The sequence below is a fragment of the Mauremys mutica genome, chromosome 5 (genome assembly GCF_020497125.1).
Source record: "Mauremys mutica isolate MM-2020 ecotype Southern chromosome 5, ASM2049712v1, whole genome shotgun sequence".
Lineage (NCBI taxonomy): Eukaryota > Metazoa > Chordata > Testudines > Geoemydidae > Mauremys > Mauremys mutica.
The window spans coordinates 23,251,258-23,273,381 of NC_059076.1; the positions used below are offsets into that span (position 1 = coordinate 23,251,258).

At 40.8% G+C, this 22,124-nt stretch overlaps 1 protein-coding gene across 6 annotated transcripts in view; it reads left to right on the forward strand.

Moving 5' to 3' along the window:
* The window catches only part of ARHGAP24 (Rho GTPase activating protein 24), a 536,453-nt gene that overhangs the window by 181,971 nt on the left and 332,358 nt on the right, over positions 1-22,124 (forward strand). The window contains exon 1 of one of the 6 annotated variants that reach the window (XM_045019053.1): positions 20,302-20,647. The exons of the other annotated variants lie outside the window; for them this stretch is intronic. The gene's annotated coding sequence lies outside the window, so the exon portion shown is untranslated. Of the gene's footprint in view, positions 1-20,301; positions 20,648-22,124 lie in introns of those variants that run through there. 6 annotated transcript variants of the gene reach the window in all.

The window sequence follows — 22,124 nt, forward strand, 5'->3', positions numbered from 1 at the left end:
GTCATACAAATTAGGGGGGGACAGTCTAAGCCCAAGTAATTTTTACTTAGCAGCACAGAACTTTCATGGTCAAATATTTTACTGATTCACTGAGTATTTCTTGATTGCAACTGAATTCATATTTCCATTTCTTAAAGATTAAGTATAAATTTACTTGGATCATTATTGCCCGTGTCTTGATCTGATTTACACATCACTGGCCCCTGTTGAACTCAGTGGGCTTGCTCAGAGTGTAAGTCAAGGCAGAATTTGGCCCTAAATCTGTCAAAATAGATGCTCCAGTAGTCTGCAAGCCTATACTAGGAAATTGTAAGTAAGATGACCAGCTACAGCTCAGATATTCAGATCTGTGCCAGTGCTTGACAGGTTCAGAGGGTGAGATAACTTCTCACAGCCTTGTACTGGTTTTAGAGGTTATTGGAAAAGTCTTTAGGGCTGAGAAGCCAGACAGCCGCATCTCTGAGGCACAGTTCTTCACCTGCTTCCCTTTTTCACTGGGTGGGGGTATTTTCTTACTCCCCTTTACAGAGTGTGGCATGGTCCTCCCTCACCTGGTTCTTGGCCAGTATGTAGGAAAGTGCGGCTGTGCCTATATCCCTCTCTGCTCATCGATTTATAGGGCAAGTATTGGGCATAGAATCCCTGCTCTACCTCCACCCAATTTGTGCCTGAAGCTCTGGCACAAGGTCTTACCCTTCTGCAGGGATGTAGATCAAGGGGTGGATTTAGATTCAATCCACCCATGATTGTACTGCATAATGTATCTTTTCCCCCTCCCCATTTGACTTAATGACTTGACAATAGCACACTGCATAACCAAGTAAGAGGTGCATTTTTTTATTTATGAATTAATGGCACTAATTATCTCAAGATAGGAAGAAATGACCCCTTTTTTATTTCTGCTGCTGCATGCAGAGAGAAAGGAGAAGCAAGTCATTTGCTATCAACATATCTTCATCAAAGTTCTGGAAGGAAAAACTTTTCTGCACACACAGGTCGTCAAACACATTCGTTTCTGAAAGGTAGTCATAAAACTAAATGAGGCACGTGGAGATAAATGCAGCAGCGTCTATTTCAATGATTAGATATCCAATTAGGTGGCTTCATTTGAATGTCTGATGCAATGCAACCTCTGCTCAGTGGATTGGTGTGTCCTGATGTTTTAAGGAACTGAACAATGTGTTAGGATCTGTGGATACATTAGGAACTGCCTAGGTATAGCAAAGTACTCCTTAGAGGTACAGAAGTAATCTCTTAGCTATTATGGGCTACATTCTCCTATATGCACCACTGGGTGTGATGGAGGAAGTGTGCAGAGAAGCAGACAAAATTCTTCTAGGGTTTCCCAGCCAGGACACACTGTGGCAATATCTTTTCAGTGTGTATAGTAAACTCCTACCTCTCTACTCAGCCAGCTCCATTGGCCAGTATGAAGCAGGGGTGGAGCTGTGGCCTACTGCTCCCTCCCTGCCTGAAGGAACTTCAGAAAAGAGCAGGGATCATGCTGTCTTGTTGGATTTTAGTGAGCAGAGTTGCAAGAATGGGAGTTGGTGTTTCTTGTGCTCCCTCTTGCTGAGCATCTGCCTAGAGGCTGGCCAGCATTTGGTCCTTGGTCATTATTCAAGTATGTAGCTGACTACAGTGGGATTGGGTCCTACACGTGTAGGTAACCAGTTAGCCAAATTAGATGGTGTTTTAAAAGTAAACTAAAGAGCCAAGTGTGTAAGACCATGATTAGGCCAGCCATGATGCATGGGGTAGAATCCTGGCCAATGAGGAAGAGAACTACTAGTTCACACTGCCAAAATGAGAACGTGTGGGTGTATGCTGGGAGCTAATAGGCTATGCAATGAAAATGCCCAGGTGGAAGAGAAGGGCTGATTGCGTATGCAGTGAAACAGTATGCGTCATGATGCAGGTAGCCCCCATCGCTGAAAAGCTGAGGGAATGTCAACTGGTTGCATCATCTGAAGTGACGAGGCAAGATATGTTGGTCTGAGAGTACAAGATCCACTGGCGCTGGAACTGGTGGGCCATGCACCCCCTTCTCCCCCCAATTTTTTAACATAGGCATAGTTTGAGGGCAAAAAGGGGACGTTTCTCCCCCAAACTGTAAGCCTCAGACAGGCGCGCATTGGTGTTGGCAGGGGCTGCGTTTCATGGTGGGGGAGATGATCACAGTGCTGCAGGTGCTGGACTGGGGCTTGTGGGAAGGGCAGAAGGAGGATGGGCTCCGTGGCTGGTTCCCAGCAAGCTACGTGTAGCCACTGGAGATAGACCAGCTGCCCCAAGGGTGTGGGGCAGGGAATGTAGGGGGGTAGGGCCACAAGGGAGTGCAGGGTAAAGGGAGAAGGTGGCACAGGAGGGGAGTGCAGGTGTAAGGGGAGAAGAGGCACAGGAAACAGAGGTGATGCCTGGAGGGGGATGTGGAGTCATGTTCCTCCTCCCCTGATTTTTTTGGAACATCTCTGGCCGGGATGCCCAGCAGCAAGAAGGCCGTGCTCCCCCCTGGCAGCTGCACGTCCGTGCAGTGCAGGGAGGCAGGAAGTAGCAGGGTGGTTGGCTGCCAGCTGAGCTCCTCCCCTTCCCCATCTCACATCTCCTTCCTTGCTGCTGGAGTCCTGGTGCTGCTGCCTGCTTTGCAGACCACCAGGCAATGTGTGGGGTGCGCACATGCCCCCTCCAGAGCCTTTCAATTGTGGCCCCCCCCGCCACAGTTACATGTCACCTTCTCCCCTTTCTACAACGGTGCTGTGATCTTGACCAGATCTCGTAGTAATGAGACAAAAATCACGAGGAAGACCCAGAAAAAGGTGATTGGAGAGGTTGCAGTTCGTGAAGAAGGGAGGTGTCAGCATGGAAGATGCACTCACTAGGAGCACGTGGAGAAAAGAGCAAGAGCCGCTGACCCTGACTAACAGAACAGGGTGAAGAAGATGATTTGCTTTTTAAAGACAACTTTTTCTGTCAGTAAATAGAGCCTGTTTGGTTGGAAGTAAACGTACTGCACCACTCATTGAAAATTCTGAGGGCATACGTACTGAGGGCTCTAGGATTGAGCCCAATGGCAGCTATATAGTCTGAGAATAAAGCTTATGCTGGGGGGTGGAGGAACATATTCATTAGGGGGTTCCAGGGGAAAAAAGCAAAGAGGCAATAGTTACATTGCAAGAGCAAACACAGCAGTCAGAAATACTACAGATCCATCCCAAATGAAAAGATTAGGAAAATGCTGAAATATAAATGGAATTTCTTCTGGTCTGGATGAATATAAGTCTATTTGAACAGGACTCATCAAATTTATAATGAAGGCGAGGAAAAGGTTGGGGAAATTCTTGCAGAGAGAAATCCTGTAGCAGGGCTGTGGGCAGGTTACACCAGAAATGTGTTCATATTCTATGGGTGACCAGACAGAAAACTCCCGTAGCAGAGTGACAATCATCTGAGTTCTTGTCCACTGATATTTTGGCCTTGTTTCCACTCTTTTTAAAATTAAGGCAGGAGATTTTTGTCAGTCGTGCAGGTTTACCCAAAGAGGTGTAACTGAGGAATCAGTAGGGGTTATGCCTGAGTAATGACTGAAGGATCTGGCTTGGGGGGCCCAGGTTGTGATCCTATAGAAGTTGCTGGCAAAACTCATTGTCTTTGGTGGGAGCAGATTAAGTCCTTATTCTGAAATCCAGCATCATCCATGAGTGTGAAAGAAGCTGCCTGCCGAGGAGCTATAGTGGTTCCATTTTGCAGGAAGGGACAGGATTTTCAGAGTCTGTGCAGGAAGCCTGCACTCCCAGTGTGCGGTACAGCCCAGGACTACCTATGCTCCTTGCTCAGATGGATGCATCAGCACAGTGGTTGTGGACATGAGGCAGGATGAGGGTAGGGCTGGTGGATCTGTCACTCCACTGGTAACTTGAGGCTGGAGTAGTGGCATTGGAGCAGCTTCATTATCATTCCAAGGTCCTTAGGAGTGGGGCACCAGGATTCCTTGGTTCTTCCTTTCATGCAGATTCCCAGAGTTATACCTTAGCTACTGAATTAGGTATTGGGGACTGGAGTGTCCCTTGTGGATTAGCTGTACTGAGTACAGTTAGCTGAATGTGGGCATATGAAAGTAAGTGAGAGAGGAAAAAAATCTCACTTTGAGGAGGATGGAAAAGGAAAGGAGGAGGAAGTGGGGGTGACTTGACTTAAAAAATCTTGAAATTGCTGCTAGAAAGTCTTGGGAGACAGTCATTTTCAATCCATGTTTGGTTATTTTGAAGCACTTCCAATTAAGCTTTTCAGTCTCCCGAAATAAATATCGTGTACCAGAATAAATGTTAGTCAGTCATTGGCGACTGCTAAAAATTCTATTGAAACTCATGCTGAAGTTAACTTTCTAACTACCAATTCTCAGGGGAGGTGTAGCAGGTAATTTCATACTCGCACTTCTTCTACTCGTTCCCCAAATCTCTGGTAGTAAGTTTATAACTCTTATCTCATCTATTGCAAGGAAAGAACTATGGCTGCATTTGAAGCTGTTTTCTTTAAAGTCATGTGATTTTGCTAATCTTACTCAACACTGTGGCTTCCTAAAACCATGCTGGGAGTTAAACATAATGGGACAGCCTGGATAGGTACTTGGGAGCAGAGAGTAATAATGTGGTCATTAGGAAGTGAAAGGTAAAGTATTTTGGTGCTTACATATTTATTTTATTATTTTTATTTAGAGTCAGGGCTGGCTCTAGGTTTTTTGCTGCCCCGAGCAAAAAAAAATTTGGCCTCCACTCCTTTTTTTGGCTTTTACACATGTTTGCACTTTGCAATGGTTTTTTTGTTTTGGTTTGGTTTTTTTTTTGACTGTTTTAAAAAAATGAAATTTGTAGTTAGTGAAATGAAACAATTTCCTACTAGTGTACTCATTTTGGGGGAGGGATAGCTCAGTGGTTTGAGCATTGGCCTGCCAAACCCAGGGTTGTGAGTTCAATCCTTGAGGGGGCTACTTAGGGATCGGGGGCAAAAATTGGTCCTGCTAGTGAAGGCAGAGGGCTGGATTCAATGACCTTTCAAGGTCCCTTTCAATTCTAGGAGATTGGTATATCTCCAATTATTACCTTTTATAACAAAATCACAATTACAAACACTGATATTGGTAATGTTAAAAGAATGCGTAAAGCTATAGCAGTGTTTGGAGTGAAAAAAACATTTCTTGCTATAAATTCTAATACTTCTAGAGAAGAAGTTTTAGGACATATTATCTCAGATAAAGCTATGTCTGATTCAGACACAAGCAGCTGCCAGCAACTCCGGACCCAGAGAGGCAGCAGCACACACAGATTCCCCCTGTCCATCACCCCAGCTTAGTGGAAATCGGGTACATGGGTGGGGGGGAGGGGAACACCAGTCTGGAGTGGTCAGGGGCGACTCCAGGGATGAACGGAGGGCTGGGGAAATATGGAAAATATTTGTTCATCATGGATATGTTTATCAGTAGAGATCAAACCTTTCATATATTGAGGGATCAGGAATCTGAGGAATATTGACCAGATAAATTATTTTCCTATGATTCAGGGACATAGCAAGTAATAAAACATTTGTTGAATCAGCATAAAACTTGGCATGATAAGATTTATCAGTTCATAAGGTAGCTATAAGACCAGCTATTAGTAGGGCCATAGGCCTTGATGCTTAGGTACTATAGTGGTGGGCTCTCTAGTAACAGTTTTCAAGCCCCAGTCATGCAATCAGATTTACTAGTGTGATCTGTGAACACACCAACGCCCTGTTAAATTGAATAGAACTCCATATATGTGCAGGGAATTGGTGCTAGTGCATTCAGCTTCAAAACTGGGCCCCATATAGTGTAAGCAGAGACTGTGCCTTCATATACACTATATACAGCACCTAGCATGTGGGAGATGCTACTGAAAACAAAAATTGTTAAAACAGCAAATAGGCATTATTTAAAGACTAAGACCCAACGGTAGCTGTATATGGTATGACAGAACATAGCCCTGTGGTCACACCCTACACACTGTTGTAATAATGTCCATACAAGGTATGCCTTGTGAGGTATTATTTAAAAACTCATAACTTGCTTTTTAGTAATATCATGGCAAAATACACATAGCAACATTATATGCAAAATTATGAACATAACATGAAATCATGACTGAAGTATGTTTCCCAGATAAGTCTGGGGGATGGCTAAACCAGCTCTTCAGAGACAGAGGGCAAGCTGATGTCTCAGCCAGGTGTCAATAGTACTACCTGCTAAGTGGCCATTCTTTGGCAAGGAAGTAGGTAGGGACAAAAATCAACATCTTAGCAAAGAAATAGCATAGGGTTCCCTTTCTTCACCAGACTGCCTGTCACCTTGTTTCCGGCTGGAAATACTTCTCAAAGGGAGAACAGGACTATAAAAAGAAGGAAAACATCTCTTGGACTGGGGGAAGAGGGGGTTCTTGACCTGAAGAGTTTGGCCAGTAATCTGCTGGAGTACGTGGTGAGAAAGTTTGCTTTGCAACTAAGTTCGTTTCTTAAGCAGATATTATCTTTATCTTTATTTTTCTTGTAACCATTTCTGACTTTTATGCCTCATTACTTGTACTCACTTAAAATCTCTCTCTTTGTAGTTAATGAACTTGTTTTACTGTTTATCTAATTGAGTATGTTTACTTTGGAGTACCTGGGTACTCTATTTAAACTAATAAATTGGTATGTTATTCCCTTAAAGGAATAACAAACTTAATATATTTGTACTATCCAGGAGAGGGCTGGGCAGTACAGGACATACATTTCTGGGGGAACGTCTAGGACTGGAGTGTGTTGGGGTCACCTTGCTGCATAACCAAGACTAGTAAGAGCCAATGTTTGGCTGGCTGGGGCACTCACAGACGTAGCTAGGAGTGACTTACATGCTGGAGGCTGTTTGTGAGCAGTCCATGTTGGAGGCTACAGCAGCAAGGCATTTTAAAGGGCACTCCAGGTTACAGGTCACACAGCTACTTATTAGTCTGGATTGTGCCCCAGTATGTCTCATTTGGTTTCTGAGGTTTTAGGCACATCCTGCAAGGTACTGTATAATAACCATAGTGGTAGTAATATCATAGTAATATGAACAACATAGTCAAGCTATTGGTAATATTTGAAAATTACTTGTATTAATCATTCATTATAATGCTTTGGTAATATGAAACTGAAACTGGTTTCCTTATCCAACTGGTTGCTTTCAGTGACACCTGCCTACTCTCATATTATTATAGGGTTGCTAGACAACCATGCCAGAATAGATTTCTTCCCACTACCCTATACAAGGACCTTAAAATAAAATCTCATTCACATGGTACACACAAACCTAACTTTGTGAATGGGCTTGCTGTCTTATTAATCCAAACCTTCTGTGAATAAGGCATAGCACATACGCTGAGATGTTCCCTTCAACTTTTGATTGTTCATTAATGATGTGGACAGACTTGTCTTTCCACTCTTTTTTTTCCTTTTCCTCTTCAGTTTTGTTTGTCGTATGTTGGTAATCTAGAGACGAGATTGTGGACACTAGTGTGTCAAAAATGCCCGTAAGATTGTTGTCATGTTCTGTCAGATTCCTCCTTTTAATCTTCCATCAGGGATTTCAGGATAGAGGCTGGTAATGGCTACCTGAATATTCTCAGCTGATTACTCTAGCGATACGATAACTTACTTGTGAAAGAAATATTTCAGGTACTGATGTTTTTCTATGTATCTGTTTGTAATAAAGTACCATTTTTCAATGGCTGCCATATGTACCTGTGATGCAGATTGACATCTGTGATGCAGATTGACATCTCCATTTCATTACAATGGTAGATACAGACCTGGGGTGTCTTGATGGAGCCCAAACATTTTGCCAGGTACAACTGCACCTTGAGTAAAAGCAGCATGCTATAAAACATTAAGCTTTTCAGAAGGCATTGGAACAGCATATGTGTATACACAATATCTCCACATAAAGGTAGTCTTCTTTTTGGTCTTTTCATCTTTCCCAGTTACTGAGAGATGAACTCTGACAGATAGTTGAACGACTGCCCTCTGGACAGAATCTTCAGGCAGCTGGATAAAAGCCCTGGGAATTCTGAAATACAGATCCGATGATACTTTTAACTTCATTATTTGGAGTTCTTTTGAATTCCTTATCTGTCAGTATTGCTGTATTAAAAATTCATCAGTTCTGAAGCATTTATTCCTGTAGATGGGATTGCTGCAAGATGCTTTTTTCTTTTCTTTTCAATTTATTGCTGCTTTACTAGGTGAATGTTTTTTATTTTTCTGTCCATCATATTAAGAGCTGATGTAACTTGCAGCTCACATCAATGCATTAGAACAATGCTATTAATGCATTAGAATACCAGCTCACTTTCATGCAATTGGAGCACCTCACCAGCTTGATGGTGGGACATCTTGAGCTCTCAAGTTCAGAATCCCCTTCCACTTAATCTGATGAAACTCATGTGACCTTAGTGGAGTAACTCCTGGTTTACACCAGTAAAAATAAGATAAGAATATCATTTAAAATATGTGGTGGCACAAATATTATCACTATATTAAGTCATGCATCTCTGGCTTCATGTGTGTGTTCAACTCTTATTTGCTGCAAGTTTGAAGACCCTAAGTTTTAAGACCATTATTGAAATAAACAAAAATTTGTTGTTTTATTTGGATTACTCTAAATATTCACCTGAGATTCTATATTGCATGCATGTTATATTTTTTTAAATCTATGAGAAAAGGAAAATTCTTCCCTTGGTGCTCTGAGTATAATCTATATTTCTGTGTGTGTGTGTGTGTGTGTGTGTGTGTGTGTAACTATTTAATACACTTTATTAAAGTGACTCTATTTAAAGACTTGTGTCAAAATGGTACTAAAATCTAAACTGTATAGTTACTATCTTTCCCTGTATGGCCAAACCCCAAGTGTTCAAAAATCATGAGTCAACCCGCCAAAAATGGAGAGAGTGGCTTAAAAATCATGAGAATAAATAAAAAAAAATTGGTTTCTTTTTATTAGACTTCTGAGTTTTTTAACCTTTGGATTCACTTTTCTTCAGGCTTTTCTACAACCATGAGGGCTAGACAGTTTTAAAATGAAAGATAAATTGACATTATCACAGGACTCCAGGAGCTAGGCTTTAAGGAAAATACAAAATATTACAAGACTCACAAAAAAATTGTGAGCGTTGGCAGCACTGCTTTCCCTATAAGCCCAGCTAAGTCAGATAAGGTATTTAAAGACTTTCATCTCATTGAGCTCTGCCTCTATTCCTCTCCATTAATTGAGACAAATCCCAACTTAAAGCTGTTATCTGATAGCTAAATGTGATTTCTATAAGCTCTATAGCCTATAAGACATCCAGAACCACCTATACACAAAGCGGATTTTCTATAGACTAAAAGAAATGTTCTCTAGCATGCTCAGTAATTGCCACACCCTTGTCTGGAATTTTCCTGGCATTTCTAGCTTTGTCTCCTGCTCTGCCATATGCACATATGCGGAAAACCAGGTGACTTCTCCTCACTGCTGCAGTCTAAAAGTCTCTGGGTTATACAAGCATTTCATGGGTGCTTCATAAATATAGAATGCAGCAGGTTAAACCCTTTACATTTCTTGTAGATTCATAGATTTTAAGTCCAGAAGAGATAATTGTGATCTATTCTATGCCCCTGCATACCACAGGCCATGGAATGTCATCCAATTATTCCTACATAAAGTCCAATAACTTGTCATTGAACTAGAGCATATTTTTAGAAAGCGATCCAATTATGGTTTAAAGACTCTGATGAAAAATCTACCACATCCCTTGGTGATCTACTCCATTTGTTAATTACTCTCCAGGTAAAATGTTGTACCCTATTTGCAGTTTGAATTAAGTTCAATTGTTTCCCCAGGGGCATGTGGAAAACGTCTGTCTTCTTCAACACCATCATAAGCACTCATGGTCCAGTATCACATCTCATTGTCTGGGCCTTTTGCAACGAAACTGACTTCCCCTTCTTATTAATAAAACACATCTTACTTTATGTATTCATGCAAGTATATGAAAACAACATTAAAGAATTATTATTAGGCTTGGAAATATTTAGAGATCCTCACTTACTAGAACAGAATTATTGAAAGGCACTTGTATTTCAAAGGTCACCAAAGAACAGTGGACGCCTCAAATCAGTGATGTTCATGAGAATAGGGCACTAAAATAGTTTGCTTTACGATAGCAGCTAGTTCACAGCTCTTAAGAATAGGCGTATGCCAGTAGTAAAGTGGCACACTTGCAGGATGAATAACTGGTGCAAAACTCTTCTAGTGCTCAGCACAATCTGAACTCCAATGTGGCAGATCTTTGGAGATATAAAGAAGGAAAGAAGGATTTTCTCTGGATGGCTCATATGAGGTGTATGAGGCCTTGTCTACATGAAAATTGCACTAGTTTAACTGAAATTGGTTTTAAAATGGCCTCAGTTAAACCAGAGCAAAAGCTTGCGTAGATAAACTTATTTCAGTTTGGGTGGCTAGTTTTAGTATAGCTTAAACTGAATCTTAGTGAACTTAAGATAAACTGAAATAAGCCTACTTTAAACTGAAATAAGAGTGGTCACACGGATTTTTACTTTAGTTTTAACTAAGTCAATTTTCAAACCAATTTATTTAAAGTGATGTAACTCTCATTTTGACAAGCCTTCAGGTCTATAGAGATTGCTGAGAATCTCACTGAGGAGGTGGAGAGGTACTAAAATGTGCATGGCAGAACATAACTGCAAGCTAGACTGTATTTCCTTGAAGGGAAACAACATATTTTCAAGTATCAGGATTCTCAGCAGTGACTGTCTTTTCTCCTGCTGGTTTCACTTTCTAGAAAAACTCTCCATTGTTTTGCTTACTGCCTCTTTTGTTAGAATCAATAGTTTAGAGCCTTTTGCATGCCATCACAGTTAAACCTCTGTAAAATGTTTCCAGCTGCTTAAAAACCTTGAAATCAAAGGATTTTTGAATTTTTTTGATTCATGGGAAGAAAAACTGAAATTTTGCTTCATTTTGCTCCAGAATAGAACTATATTCCAGTACAAATAGGATCCAGAATTCCCATTCTGAAAGTTTCCAGTCATTGTGGATAATTGTATCTTGAGGGTCTCTAGTTTCTCCTTTCCTTTCAGTCACTAGTCTTTCCTCTTGTCCCTTCCTGACTGTAGATCAGGGGTAGGCAACCTATAGCACGCATGCCGAAGGTGGCACGCGAGCTGATTTTCAGTAGCACTCACACTGCCCGGGTCCTGGCCACTGGTCCGGGGGGCTCTGCATTTTAATTGAATTTTAAATGAAGCTTCTTAAACATTTTAAAAACCTTATTTATGTTACATACAACAATAGTTTAGTTATATATTATAGACTTATAGAAAGAGACCATCTAAAATATTAAAATGTATTACTGGCACGTGAAACCTTAAATTAGAGTAAATAAATGAAGACTCGGCACACCACTCCTGAAAGGTTGCCGAGCCCTGCTGTAGATAGTATCTTGGCAGCACCTTTTGGGAACACACAGTCTCTGACCAGATACTCAAGGTCTGACACTTTTCTGCCTCTCCCCATAGGTCAGAATTTGGTTTGCCTTTGTGTCTGGAAAGAGGGCAGAGTTTTATGACATTAACAACTTAATTCCAAAATAATGTCAAAGCAATATTGGGAGAAAAATCAAAGGCAAGCCATGTCTTACCAATGTCTAGTCCAGAATCCTGGCAACCACCTCGTGAGAGAGAGGGTAAAACTGTGCAACTGCTGTGTGCTTAGGCAAAATATTATTTTTAGAGTTATTTTGTGTGTGTATTTAACCTCAGACTGATGGTTTCTCCCCTTTTTTCATTCATCTATCACAACATCTCTGTGTCTATGAAGCGAATTTCCTCTGGTTTATGCCCACTTTGTTAATAATGTGTTGGTTACACCATCCATTATTACAGTTTTAGACTGGAAAATGTCTTATGTCAGTATGGGGACAATGGTATTTTCTCAATCACTGCATCACTGAGTAAGTTTAATTTTGTGGCTCCCATTCAGTCTTGTTTGTTGTAGTGTTTTGTAATAGAGTTCTGGACTCATCAATCTGAGATTGAGACATGGTCCAGGTAAAAATTATTTAGTTCTTATCAAAGGAGATGAAATTTGGCCCATGTAGACATCCATCATAATGCTGGCATCCACGTCATCCCTATTTTGAGGGGGTTTTAAGGTAATTCATGAACTGGCTTTGCACTGGCCCTCTGCACAAGGGGAATTTCACCCAGGAAAAATATTAATTGATTTTTAAAGACCAGGAAGGACCACTGTGAAATCTAATCTAAGCTTCTGTGTAACACAGGTGATAGAATTTCACCAACTGATTCCTGAATTAAGCCAATGAGACGTTTGAACTAGAGCATCTCTTTTAGAATGAATTCATAATTAAGCAGCAGCTAGAGGTTGCTAGTGCCTTCCTCCAACTCAGTAGTTTATCCTCTGCTGAGTTCAGTTCACTAACATTTACATAGCTGCCATTGCCCCATACATAACAGAAGCATTCATTTATTCACACTAATTTAACATTTCCCTCTAACCCTCATGGTGTCTTTCTTTTTTTTTGCTTCTAAAATTATTTAATCAGACTGTAGTGTAGCCGCATGGTTGGAGATCCCCTTACTATTTGTTTATAGCAACTATGATTTTCTTTTTCTTGCTACAACCCTCATCTAATTTTTAATGAAATATTTTCAATTACAAATAGAGAATGTATAATTTTAAAGTTTTATGTTTGTTGATTAAATGGCTGGTAGAGCAAGATGGAAATGGGTTTATCTGACACTGGCAGTGCCCCCATTTGGCTCTGTTGATGGTGAAATTATGTCTACTTCCGTTAGGATGGAAACTCCAAAAATACTGATAGCAGCTAGAGATGGTTTAACTACAGTGCTCAGAACAGAATTTCAAACTCTCCAAACTTAGAGTGTAGAGCTTGTGGGGTTTTGATTCAGCTCATTATAAAGGGAGTGATTCTGACATCTAACACCTCCAAAGTATGGGGGTGGCCAGATCTAGGCTTTTGGTTTGGGCCCATTTCTTAAATTTAAATAATAGTTTCCAGTTTAATTGAGGTTGACTTTTGCAGATGTAGCGAAATTTGCCTCTGTGCAGAAGGCCATCACAAGGCTACTGGTCAAGTCCAACTTCAGACCTGTCTAGGACTTAGAGTATAAGCGGTGCAGGGTCTTAGCGAGCTGATCCTTTATGAGGATGAATTTTACCCATGGTAAGGAAAGCTACTCTCAATGAGAGCATGTAGAGTTCTGACAAAGCAAAACAAGGGTAGCTTACTTCTGCTCCTTAAGAAACTGAGTATTGTTTTAGTGTACATTTTGAAGGTGCACCCTGAGAAGCGATCCTTCTCTACATCTTAGAGTAAACATCACAAGACGTAAATGTTTTCCCAAAAGTATTTAAAATAAATCTAAGCCATTGCAGAAATGTAGAATGTGCTTGCTTTATTGACCTTAGTGCATTGCCAGGTGCCCCCAATGTATTTACTCCCCACCCCCGGCTTTCTTTATTTGTTATATATTTTTATTTTCTCTGTCACTTTCTCTTCCTCATTGTTCCCATATTGCTATGAACAGAGAATGCTGGCTGATAAGGAAGAAAAAAACATGCTGCATTGCACTTTAGATTTTTTGTCCTAAATAGGCAAGGACAGTAAAATTTAGCAAAGTATCCTTGTGGGAAAACATCAATAAGCAGAACATTAATAAGTAGCACTTAAGAGCTTCTTTTGTTTGACTTTTAAAACTACTTTACCCGCAAACACAATATATTAGTGACAATTTGGGACCAATAGAATACTGAGTATTTTTGCTCAGTCCTTAAGTTGCCATCTCTTTATGCAATTAATTTAGATGGTGTTTATTAACACCACCTCAGGTCCCTACAGTATTCTGACTGGGAACTAGAGATCAGCCCTGATGAAAACACTGACTCACTTCTGAAGGAGAAAATTTGGACAGGGGGAGAGAGGGAGGCATGGGCTTAAGATGGTGCACCCCATAGTGTGGGTGCTAAAACCCAGTTGTCCAGAGTGGAGGCAGGAAGACTTGCAGGACATAGGAGCCAGAAAGAAACTAGAAATAGGGAAGAAATATATTAATATATTGTTGAGCGTGCTATGATGGGGTTGGATTCTGGGAGGGAAAGAAATTTGGCCCAAAAGAGACAGCTGGACTCTGAAGTCCTTTAAGGAGCCAAGAAACTTTCCCAATACCAATTGACCCAACCAATCATCTCATCTACCCCAGATTGGCAAGACACCCTGATTTTTCATCATTTACAAAATGTGAGATTTACTTAAACTCTAGAGGAGTAAGTTGCACAACTTAGCCCCCACTTCACCCTTCCTTAATAAGGCAGCAAACCAACATCTATTGTTTGGGGAGAGGATGGATGGTCTTGTCACTAAGGCATAGGTCTAGGAGTGCTATGTCTCAGGTTTCCTTTGTGACCATGCAGAAAACAAAGCTTCTAAATCCACATTTAGACACCTATATGCACCTGGTGGCCTATTTTCTCCCCCACCCCCGCAAAGTTTCTAAGCATCTGTACCTCTGATTTTTGGGACTGCTCATGTGAGTAACTTTATTCACTTTTGTAAGTGTTCACAGCATCTATCCCCTATGGGAAAGAGGAAAGATTAAGCCACTGTTCAAGATGTCACCCCAACATTTTCAAAGAGATTTCATCTGTGCTTCATCCTCGTCTTGCTGCTGGATGCTAGTGAGTTATTGTTATAAGAGAATATTTATTCAACAAATTGTAGCTCTGCATCATCCACCCTTGTACCTTTTTTAAGGTTCTGTGGAATTCAAACAAATGAATTTAGTTCTCTTCTTGCATATCATAGAAGGGTTAGCCAAAGCAAATAAATATCTGGAAGAAAGTCAAAGTTATAGAACAAAAAATTATGCCATACAGAATGCCTTAGGCATTGGGTAAGTCAGATAGATTGCCAGAAAAGAGTTAGGTACAAAATGAATCTATTGCCATGACAGTGAAAATGGGAAATGCCATCTAGTGGGTTCCATGGCTACATAACACATGAGGAAAGCGTGAGATGTTGGCTGTGGTGAACAAAGAGATTTTTCCAAAGCAAACAATGAATTCAATACCTTGTACATCAGTACTAGCAGGGAGATTGCAGTGTAACGTATGCATTCTTGGGCACTGGAACAGGTCTCCCTTGAATGGAGAGTTGTGAGCTGATGTGGAAAGTTAGTAGGTATAGAAATAAGCTAGATAATCTACAAAGTAATGTTTTTAAAGATGTGTATAATGGTCCAGCAGTAGCATAAACCATTCCTGTCAGATGAGAAAACACCAGCAAGATGAGAATTGTACTTTTACAAAATGAAATCCTTACACCATGCTCCCTGGGTTTATGTGGGTCAAAATTCCTCAGCGTACACCTTTCAGATTTAGTGATAGCCACTCTGACCTTCAGCAATAAATTTAAAATAAAAATTCTCTTGTGCCCCATGCAATATTAAGGGGTGTGTGTGTTTGTGTGTAAGTAACCGCCCAATTCTTATGCCGTTCCAGTGGCACAAAAAGGTCATAAAGCTGCTTTGAAGGGGCATCTGAGGATCCCTGTGGTTGGAGGGAGAGTGACTGGAGTGATTTATGATACTGCAGTTGCCCCAACTTCTTTTGGGAGCTGTTTTGCTCAGGGAGATGGAGAAGTGGCTTTGAGATGCCTTTGTCCCCCCCCCCCCCCTCAGCTGCACTGAGGACTAAGCCCGGTGGTGGGCCTGAGCCATCAAATCTGAATGCAGATTTCATCCTCCAACAGCTTGGATGTGTTCAGATCTGGGAGTTTGGTTCATCCCATTAAACAGATTGAAATCAGCAGCAACATTTGCATCCAGATCAAAGGATTAAAAATCCAGCTCTCCTCCATTCCCCAACAATGTTCAGGTCTGTTTAGTTCTGATTTGCGCCCATCTTTAAACATAAAGCTACAAATGACTATGCAGAGTTTCAAGTAATCTTATAAGTCTGAAATATGGGCAAAAAATATCCTGACTCTCATCCCACACAGTCCCATTGAAATAAACAGGGGTGTCTGGGCTGTATGTCATGGCTGGATTCTCACTTACTGTGAATCCTTTCTCTCTCTCTCTCTCTCTCTCATGTGCCATACAACCTTCATTCTAACATGCTGCAATGCAAGCAAATTTAACCAATTTTCATTTCAGTTAAGGGTGGATGAAGGCTAAAGGTGACCTGAATCAACTAAAAATGCAGGTCCAAAAGCCAGATTGTGTTTTTTGAAAGAGGTGAGGTAAGTGTCAAGTTGCCAAACATGGGACCCCCTTTGGATTATCTACCCAGAATTATTTTTTCCTCTTGGTCTTGCTGTACTCTTCCACTTATTGCAGTGTTATGGGTATAATGCTTCACCCCTTCATATATGAAATTAGTTTTGAACATCTCTAGTGCACTTTAAAAAAACATTCAGGCTTCAGGCTTCTTTCTAATATCTTACACATATCCTTCAAGTCCTCCCAGGCCTTTTACCCAGATTGGTAGGTGTGCTGTATTTTGACATGGAAAATGGCCTGCCAGTATCAGTGTGGGTTTTTCTTAGCCTGGATCATGTGTTACTTCCGGTTTTGTCAATGGTCCTTGACTGTGGAAATGCTAATATTCATGTCTGCTTCTTATGGCTAATGAATGACTTGATGAGTATGATGTACATTATAAGGCATTTCCCACAATGAAGGATTCCAAAGCATCTCACAACGTGTTTTATAGGTAGGCATTGCTTTATCATCCTCTGAAATTCAGGGTTGCAAGATGACATTGATTAACAGTGCCTGACAGCACTGTTAGAACAAGTAACAATGGCAAACAGCCACCACTATATAAAATGTAATAAAGAAGGAAACCCAACCACAAAAACTCTCTCTGTCATTGTTTGTTATGTATTAGCACCTGGATTTGATGGGATATGCATGTTTTACAGTAAATATTTTTTTCCAAATGAGCACCTGCCTTCAGAACTAGCAGCAGCAACCTGCTTCCTTCTAGTGCCACTTGTATAAATGAGGCTGGCACAGTATCTGTTGGTGCTATATTTACACATTATTGGCACTAAAAGTTCCATTTTACTCTCTTGCTTGTTTTCTGCCTCTGTATTTAGGAAGTATGCCTTTCTCTTGCCTTTCTCAGAAACTAGAAATGTCCGGGGTTGTACTACTTTTAACAGCAGAACAGTAGTTTCCTATCAGTTAAACAAGAGAACTTGTATGTTAATGTGGTGCTCTCATTCAAATAAATGAAAAACAGAGAGTTGTGGGGACGTGACCGAAGAGCCCCCCTCCACTCTAGTTTTTGTACAATGCTGATTGTTGTGATCCATAATCTAAAGCTCCTATGCACCAGCATCTCATTGGAGCAGGCAAGTTTCTTGATGGTGGAGGGCCTCCCAGCCCATTTAAAATGTTTCTTTTAGTATGTCATTCTGGCTGTTCTCCCTGTGAAGAGGTTGCATTTGGCAGCTAACCAAGCCTAAGGCAAGCACAGGTCTCCTGCTGTGCCCACGTTTAATCTCATCCTTTTCCTCCCCATCTAGAATGTTTACGTGTTCCGTTTCTCTCTGTCTCCGCCTCCAGCTTGTTAGGCACCAAAGTCGCATCTTCTAAAGGTGATGCTGACACTATCTCAACAAGGCACCGTCCCTCCTGGAACTTCTGTGCTAGCCAGGAGAATGTGCTAGCACCTTTACACTGGGTGCAGCCTGCCCTTCCACTAGCAGCCAGCCAAACCTGCTGGCATAGTATCTGTGTGTGGAAGGGAGGTGGTAAAGAGTAGTTCCATGGCTCTGCTTCCTCCTTGCTTCACTTGGAGTGGCTTGTTTCCCAGAAGTTGCTAGCAGGGAACAGTCCCCAGGCTCAGGGGAGTTGAAGGGGTCCTTGTTTTTGGCGAGCTCCTGCACAAGGGGATAGCTTTTTGTACGTTCCCTCTCCTCTTGTGTACCTATGCAAGGGCTGGCCACAGTCTGATACAATGTCAATCCCTCTCCCAGGATTAGTGAGAGGCAGAGTTGAGATTTGGTTCTGTCTGGATAATTAAGCACCCTTCAGATGCATATCTGAACCTTCCTTTATTAAAATAATAGCAGTAAAAATCCCTATTACAATATCCAGCAATATATGCAAAAATTGCCCCAAACTGCTGTGTCAGTATTGTAAGCTGCAGTGTTTTGGCTCAGTAATGTAATATATATTTTTAATTGTTTTCAGAACATTTACTAAATCAAAACCGTGATCTGCAGAATTGGCTTGGAAATCCTATGAAAATTATTCCAGTTCCAATATTTCCTGGATGGTTCTTGTAGTTCTCATGGTATTTAAGTACTGCCTTCTTCACTTAGAACTGGAACTAGTCAGCATGGAGGTGCGAGAAATAGTCTGGGGGAGGAAGAGTCATTATATGAACATCTCTGAATCTGCAATAGTTAGATACAAATATTTGAATCAAGTTTATATATCATCTAAATGAGTTTTCCTATCTTTTGCCTGGATTCCTCATCTGAAGTAAGCAGAAGTGCACCCAGATCCTTTGTATGTTAAGTGTCACTTAACTAACTATATGCTCCTAACTTACACAGTAAACAGAACTCCCCACTGACTTGAATGGGGAGTTTTGTTTGTTTGTTAAAGTGGTTTCTTATGGTTCTTTATCCCTACTATAAGATTATTTATTACCACAGTACAATATCAAAAACAATATTGCTCCACACAGGAATCTGGGAAAAGAGATCTAGTCTCTGACTGGAATTTTGTGCTTCATCTGCTACAATAACTGATTAGCATTTATAATTTTCCAGCTGAAGTCATACTTCCCCACCAGATCTGTATGATGGGGTGAGATGTGCTGGCATTGAGCGGTATGATGGAAGGCAAGAATTACAAGTCACTTCCCTTTGTGAATGTGGGAAAAAGAGAACACTGCAGTCTGCCTGAGACACACTCCCAAATAGTCAATGAGTCAGTTGGTGTCCCAACGAATTTAGAAGACAGACTATTGTGTAATTCAGATGGTGAATAACTCTTTTTTAACAATTCTGTCTTCATTTACATAGATATATTTCAAATAGAAAATGATGAGTTACATCCATATAACTCAAGGTAGAATTGGGCCGTTAGAATAAGTGCAGCACTCACCTTCAAACCACTCTAGCAACGTCAGTTCCGAGGATACCTCTTTCAGGCAGGCAAACTGTAATATTTCCCAATTCCTTTTCTTAAAGAGATGGAGAAGTTGAGGCAGAGAGGTAAAGGCCAAAAACTTAATGAGAACTGTAGGTGCTAAGCAAGGCCTGGCCCTAAGTAGTCTTCTCTTGGCTCCAGATGGACTCTGTGTCAGACCCAGTGTCAGTTTGTGATTATCTCCTGGGTATACCCCAGTAGAATTTTTCCTTTTCTTGAGGAAACCCACAATTTACTGTATGTGTAATGTACTAGGTGCTCCCACAGGTCTCTTGAGGTCATATTAGAGAGAGAAGCTGAAGCGCACTCCTGTGAGGCAAGCAGTCTGAGACATTTTATTTATTTATTTATTAGTGTCTGGCTGCTTGAGTTAACTATAGAACATGGTAATCCCCTCTGTGTGTCATCCTCAGAGCTGTAACTCCCTTCTTCATGAAAATAGCTCCAATTAAAACAAAGCAAAATGGTTTTTTGTAATGACTTAAAATAAATAGAACAGAGCTGAAAATGCTTGTTGAAGATCAGTAATGAATGTAGAGGTTACATGATTTTATAAGCAAGCCTGATGCTAGAGGTGGTGATACAAGCTGATGTGGAACTGAAAAGTAATACTTGGCAAAGCATGATGTCAGGAGGCATTTAGGTAAGTTGAGCAGGTTGCTTTCATTAATAGGATGAGATTCGTGGACCAGGACACTTAGCAGCCAGCAGTGAGTGTAGTTAAACAGTTAATGATCAGTATATTAAGAAGTTTGGCACAGCTGATGGTGCAGTGTCAATCAGGGTTCCAGAGATATCTGAGACGTGAGCTGTGTGGCTAGGAAGGGATCCTTTCCTACTCAATAGTAGTGCTGCTGGTGTGTTTCAGGGCAGCCAGTTGCCAATGAAATCTGAAACCTAAGGCTGCGTCTGAGGGCTGGCCTTGCTAGGTTGTTCCAGCCTCCTGTACTGTATATTTACACATCCATGCACACAATCACTCTTTTTCTAACTTTCTGGATTACTCCTTGTGTGACTGCTAGGATTTCTCAAGTACATGTGGTGGTAGTGCAGTGCTTCTGAGTTAAAGTAACGCAGTCCTCAGGGACCGAGTCTACAGATGGTCTGAGCATTTAAGAGAGAGAGAGGAGTGGAACGTATTTTTCATTGCAGTGACAACTTAGTTTAGCACCACTGTATTTCCTCTCTGAAACTGCCTTGTGAAGCTACCACGTTTATGGGTTTGAATATTTCCCCTACTTGTGGGAAGTAGAGTGCTTGATTTTGGTTTTTTCTCCTTTCTTGTTTACCCGTGTGGAGTGGTTTTCTGGAGCTGCTGGTGATCTGGATCAACGCTGCAGTTAGAAGCGGGGTAAGTGAAATTAAAGTGATGTTTGTGACAAAACTATGGAGAAGGGTACATTCTTTTGACAGGACAAACTCTAACTTCAGACCAGGAAGTCGCAGCAGCAGCTGTCTGTGACAATGCTGTTCTTGTCTTAGAGAGGGAGGCAGCTATGAGGATTCTGTTCTGTGCTGCTATTTCTTTAATTACAAACTTTGTCACAACGTTCCTTTTTATTTCTTCCAGGGATAAAAATAGAATATTCTGTCATCTAAGTACAGATTAAAAAAAATAAAAATAAAAGCTCTTTGTGTGTTCTGAAATTCCCATGTTAATATTCATCTTCAGATTTGTAATAGTTCTCTTTGCATGTTCCTCTTTGGTATAAATGTCTGGAGTTCAACTTTCCTAGATAACAGGCTCACTGGGGCAGAATTTGTAATAAGTGCTTTGATTGTAATCACCAGAGAGTTAGGAAATCTTTAGTGGGTTTTAAAGCCACTCAAGTGGTTTTGTGTTTAAGATAAGAGAGCTGCAGAAATTGTGGATTTTTTTTTGTCCCCTCTTTTGAACTTGTATATCTCAGAAATATGGATATATGCTTGCAGAGTTTTGGGTTCTCTTTTTAAAACAAATCTTAAATAGGATTTCTAGTATAAGATAGTTACTGTGTACTGTGAGTTGTCAGATACATCACTAGATATTGACTAGAAATAAAAAGCATGATCCTTTTTAGGCACAAATGCCAATATATCGTACATACGTAGAAAAAGGGTGCAGATTAATCCACTGTGCAATCACAGTGACTTCAATGGGGCTAAATTTACCTAGGTATGATAGATGAATTCAAAACATCATTATTAGGGTAACTTCTTTTGCCGTGGTATTAGGTACAGTATCTTGTCCTAATAAGAGACATTGCTTTTATCCAGGTTTCAGGAGGAATTGATTTATGTTGGGTCTCTTGTATTAAGAAATGAGAGAGGGAGATTGATCCATAAACAGAACAAGGCATGCTGCCCTCACTAAGACAAGCTGATTGTAAACTTGTGGTATGTACAGATAAGTACAAAGTATTACCAAAAAGCGATATGTGCGTGTCCGTAATTAAAAGCAGAGGTAGATGGAGAGAAAGAGATTGAGTGAAGTCCTTATCCCTAAAATTCAGATGCTATGCTGTGGAGTTGTTTTTGTTGTTGCAACAGGCATTGTATGGCACGATGCAATGAGTTTAGAGACAAAAACTAAAATGGGCTTACAAGTTCCCTTTTTATGTGTTTAGTTGCTTGTTTGTTTCTTCCTTGAATTCTGCTGTCTGACTTCAGAGTTGTTGTTTTTTTCTTGCAGCTCATCTCCTCCTATAAAGTTACACAGGGATAGGTTGGGGTTTAAGTGGGTGCTCACCCAGAGAAGCAAGCCCAAGGACAGTAGTGAAAGAGTCCTAGCTACCAGCTTTCCTCTCTCCCTCCCTCTGCACAGAGAGAGTACATCACCAGATGATTTC